The 5,813-nt window shown below is 37.6% G+C and overlaps 1 pseudogene; it reads left to right on the forward strand.

Annotated features, from left to right (window-relative positions):
• The first annotated feature begins 4,389 nt into the window (after nt 1-4,389).
• On the forward strand, nt 4,390-5,390 carry LOC105464227 (L-lactate dehydrogenase B chain pseudogene; annotated as a pseudogene).
• Nucleotides 5,391-5,813: the final 423 nt, after the last annotated feature.

Below are 5,813 nucleotides of genomic sequence, written 5' to 3' on the forward strand. Positions count from 1 at the left end.
CCTATTTAATAAATGGTGCTGGGAAAATTGGCTAGCCATAAGTAGAAAACTGAAACTGGATCCTTTCCTTACTCCTTATACAGAATTTAATTCAAGATGGATTAGAGACTTAAATGTTAGACCTAAAACCATAAAAACCCTAGAAGAAAACCTAGGTAATACCATTCAGGTCATAGGCATGGGCAAGGACTTCATGTCTAAAACACCAAAAGCAATGGCAACAAAAGCCAAAATTGACAAATGGGATCTAATTAAACTAAAGAACTTCTGCACAGCAAAAGAAACTACCATCAGAGTGAACAGGCAACCTACAGAATGGGAGAACATTTTTGCAATCTACTCATCTGAAAAAGGGCTAATATCCAGAACCGACAAAGAACTCAATCAAATTTACAAGAAAAAAACAAACAACCCCATCAAAAAGTGGGTAAAGGATATGAACAGACATTTCTCAAAAGAAGACACTCATACAGCCAACAGACACACGAAAAAATGCTCATCATCATTGGCCATGAGAGAAATGCAAATCAAAACCACAATGAGATACCATCTCACAGCATTTAGAATGGCAATCATTCAAAAGTCAGGAAACAACAGGTGCTGGAGAGGATGTGGAGAAATAGGAACACTTTTACACTGTTGGTGGGATTGTAAACTAGTTCAACCATTATGGAAAACAGTGTAGTGATTCCTCAAGGATCTAGATCTAGAAATACCATTTGACCCAGCCATCCCTTTACTGGGTATATACCCAAAGGATTATAAGTCATGCTGCTATAAAGATACATGAACATGTATGTTTATTGCAGCACTATTCACAATAGCAAAGACTTGAAATCAATCCAAATGTCCATCAGTGACAGATTGGATTAAGAAAATGTGGCACATATACACCATGGAATACTATGCAGCCATAAAAAAGGATGAATTTGTGTCCTTTGTAGGGACATGGATGCAGCTGGAAACCATCATTCTCAGCAAACTATCACAAGAACAGAAAACCAAATACTGCATGTTCTCACTCATAGGTGGGAATTGAACAATGAGATCACTTGGACACAGGAAGGGGAACATCACACATCGAGGTCTATTGTGGGGAGTGGGAGGTGGTAGGGATAGCATTAGGAGATATACCTAATGTAAATGATGAGTTAATGGGTGCAGCACACCAACATGGCACATGTATACATATGGATACACGTTGTGCACGTGTATCCTAGAACTTAAGGTATAATATAATATATATATATATATATATATATATATATATATATATATCATTTACTGTAGCCACCTTTGTCAATTATCTTAGCTAAATCTTCTAAATAATTTGCTGCAACTTTTACATCAATATTTGCTGGTTCACATATCCTTCTACGTTGTGGAGATGGCTTCTTTCCTTCAACCATATGAACCAGTCTCTGCTAGATTCAAAGTTTTCTTCTTCAGTTTCTTCCCCTATCTCAGCCTTCATAGAATTTAAGTGAGTCAGGGCATTGTTAGGATTAGATTTTAGCTTGAAAGAGTGTAGGAACTGATTTGATTTTCTATCCAGACCACTAAAACTTTGTCCACATCAGCAATAAAGCTGTTTTGCTTTCTTTTCATTCATGTGTTCACTGGAGTAGCATTTTAAATTTGCTTCAGGAACTATTCCTTTGCATTCACAGAATGGCTGCTTGGTGCTAGAGGCCTAACTTTGGACCTATCTTGGGTTTTGACATTTATTACTAACAAAACTTAGTCTCTTCTACCTTTTGATTTAAATTAAGAGATGTGTAACTCTTCCTTTGACTTGCACTCTTAGAGGTCATTGTAGGCTTAATAATTAATCTAATTTTAATATTGTTGTGTCTCAGGAAATGAGGAGGCCTGAGGAGAGGGAGAGAGATAGGGGAAAAGCCAGTAAGTAGATCAGTCAAAATACACTTGTGTATTTATTAAGGTCACTGTCTTATATGGGCATAATTAGCCTCTCAAAACAATTTCAATAGTAAGATCACTAATCACAGATCATCATGACAAATATAATAAAATGAAAAGACTTAAAATATTGTGAGAATTACCAAAATATGACACAAACATTGTGTGAACACATGCGGTTGGAAAAATGGCACCGATAAACTTGGTTGATGCAGGATTGCTACAAACCTTCAATTTGAAAAAAAAAAAAAAAAAGGCAATAACTGTGAAGTGGAATTAAATAAAACATGCCTATATACACCACATTATCTTCTTCATTCATCTTCATATCTTTCTTCAATCCCACCAACAGTGCATAAGCATCCCTGTTTCTCCACATCCATGCCAGCATTCATGTTGATAGACACTAAGGTTGATTCTATAACTTGGCTGTTACGAACAGTGCTGCAATGAACATGAAAATGCAGACTTCTTTTTAACATACAGATTTCATACCTTTGGAGTAAATACAAGGGGGTGGGATTGCTGGATCATATGGTAATTCTATTTTTATCTTTCTGAGGAAGCTCCATACAATTTTTAAAATGGTTTTACTAGTTTATATTTTTACCAATTAGGTACAAGTGTACCCTGTTTTCCACATCCTTGACAACACTTGTTATCATTCATCATTTTTGGTGGAGGGGAGCACACTAGAAATAAAATATTTATCCTATTTTCTCATATTTTTCACTCATGTTATACACAACCAAAATAGAATATGCATTTTAACTTTATTTTCAAGGGGTACATGTGTAGGTTTCTTACATGAATATAGTGCATAATGGTAAGGTTTGAGCTTCTGGTGTACCCATCATTCAAATAGTGAACATTGTACCCAAGAGATATTTTTACAACACTCACAATCCTCTCCCCCTCTCCTTGTTTGGAGCCCCTAGTGTTCATAACATTCATCTTTGTGCCTATGCGTACCCATTGTTTAACTCCAACTAATAAGTGAGAACCTGCAGTGTTTGATTTTCTGTTTCTGAGTTATTTCACTTAGGACAATGGCCTACAGCCCCATCCATATTCTGGCAAAGAACAAGATTTTATTCTTTTTATGGCTGCATAGTATTCCATTGTGTATGTGTACCATATTATATTTATTCAATCAACCAGTGAGGACAATGAGGTTAATCTCATGACTTTGCTACTATGAATAAACATATGAGTGCAGATTTCTTTTTTATACAATAGTTTATTTTCCTTTGGGTAGATTAGTAGTTAGATTGCTGGGTAGAATGGTAGTTCTATTTTCAGTTCTTTGAAATATTTTCATACTGTTTTACACGAGGCTTGTGCTAACTTACATTCCCAGCAACAGTGCATAAACATCTGTGTTTCTCCACATCCATGCCAACATCTACTGTTTTTGATTTTTTAATAATAATAATTCTGACTAGTATAAACTAGTTTCTCATTGTGGTTTTAATTTGCATTTATCTGATTATTACTGATGTGCATTATTTCATGTTTCTTAGCTGCTTGTATGTCTTCTTTTAAAAAATGCTCATTCTTGTTCTTTGTCCACTTTTTAATGAAGTTGTTTTTTCTTGTTGAGTTGTGTGAGTTCCTTTAAGATTATTTTTGTCAAAAGATTAATTTACAAATATTTTCTCCCATTTTGTAGGTTGTCTGTTTACTCTGTTGAATATTTCTATTGCTCTGCAGAAGCTTCTTAGTTTAATTTGGTCCCTTTTGTCTATTTGGGGTGTTTTTTTTTTTTTGTATTCACTTTTGAGGTCTTATTTATAAATTATTTTCCTAAATCCATGTCCAGAAGAGTTTCTCCTTGATTTTCTTCTGGAATTTTTATAGTTTCAGGCTTTACATTTAGGTCTTTAATCCATTTTTAGTTACTTTTTGTATATCATGATAGGTGAAGGTCCAGATTTATTCTTCTGCATACGGCTGGCCAATTCATTCAACACCAATTAGTGAAAAAGGAGTTCTTTCTTCATTGCTTATTTATGCTGGTTTTGTTGAAGGTCAGTTGGTCATAGATGCATGGCTTTATTTCAGGATTTTCTAATCTGTTCCAGTGACCTGTGTGTCTATTTTTGTACTAGTACAATGTTTTAGTTTTGATTTTAATTTTTGTGAGTACATAGTAGGTGTATATACTTGTGAAGTAAATTAGATGTTTTGGTACAGGCACACAATGCATAATAATCACATCATAGAAAATGGAGTATCCATTCCCTGAAGTATATATCTTTTGTGTTACAAACAATCCAATTATAACTCTTTTTAGGTACTCTAAACTGTGCAACTGAATTATTGTGTTAGACTGTTCTCACACGGTTATAAAGAAATACCTAAGACTGGGTAATTTATAAAGAAAGAAAGTTTTGACGCAGCTGACATTGTCTCCTCCACATGACTGTTACAGCGGCCTCCAGAGCCTTTTCTCTCCTGTACAAAATGGCAACTCTTAAGGAAAAACTCATTGCACCAGTTGCGGAAGAAGAGGCAACAGTCCAAAACAATAAGATCACTGCAGTGAGTTTTGGACTAGTTGGTATGGCATGTGCTATCTGCGTTCTGGGAAAGTCTCTGGCTGATGAACTTGCTCTTGTGGATGTTTTGGAAGGTAAGCTTAAGGGAGAAATGATCAATCCGCAGCATGGGAGTTTATTTCTCCAGACACTTAAAATTGTGGCAGATAAAGATTGTTCTGTGACCGCCAGTTCTAAGATTGTAGTGGTAACTGCAGGAGTCTGTCAGCAAGAGGGGGAGAGGCGTCTCAATTTGGTGCAGAAAAATGTTAATGTCTTCAAATTCAATATTCCTCAGATGGTCAAGTTCACTCCTGAATGCCTCATAATTGTGGTTTCCAACCTAGTAGACATTCTTATATATGTTACCTGGAAAATAAGTGGATTACCCAAATTGTGATTGGAAGTGGATGTAATCCGGATTCTGCTAGATTTCACTGCCTTATGACTGAAAACCTTGGCATTCATCCCAGCAGCTGCCATGTATGGATTTTGGGGGAACATAGCAACTCAAATGTGGCTGTGTGGATTGGCGTGAATGTGGCAGGTTTTTCTCTCCAGGAATTGAATCCAGAAACAGGAACTGATGATGACAGTGAAAATTGGAAGGAAGTGCATAAGATGGTGGTTGAAAGTGCCCATTAAGTCATCAAGTTAAAAGGATATACCAACTGGGCTATTGGATTAAGTGTCACTGGTCTTATTCAATCCGTGATGAATAATCTACCCAGGATTCATCCTATGTCAACAATGGTAAAGGGGATGTATGACATCGAGAACGAAGCCTTCCTGAGCCTTCTGTGTCTCCTCAATGCCCAGGGATTAACCAGCATTATCAACCAGAAGCTAAAGGATAATGAGGTTGCTCAGTTCAAGAAAAGTACAGATACCCTGTGGGACATCCAGAAGGACCTAAAAGACATGTGACTACTGAGCTCTAGGCTGTGGAAGTTTAAAAACTACAATATGAGCAGGGGCAGAGCAAGATGGCCGAATAGGAACAGCTCCAGTCTCCAACTCCCAGGGCGAGCGACACAGAAGACCGGTGAGGTGATTTCTGCATTTTCAACTGAGGTACTGGGTTCATCTCACTAGGGAGTGCCGGACAATCAGTGCTGGTCAGCTGCTGCAGCCCGACCAGCGAGAGCTGAAGCAGGGCGAAGCATCGCCTCACCTGGGAAGTGCAAGGGGAAAGGGAATCCCTTTTCCTAGCCAGGGGAACTGAGACACACAACACCTGGAAAATCCGGTAACTCCCACACCAATACTGCGCTTTAAGCAAACAGGCACACCAGGAGATCATATCCCACACCTGGCCGGGAGGGTCCCACGCCCACGGAGCCCTCCTCA

This window comes from Macaca nemestrina, chromosome X (assembly GCF_043159975.1).
Source record: "Macaca nemestrina isolate mMacNem1 chromosome X, mMacNem.hap1, whole genome shotgun sequence".
NCBI classification, from domain to species: Eukaryota; Metazoa; Chordata; class Mammalia; order Primates; family Cercopithecidae; genus Macaca; species Macaca nemestrina.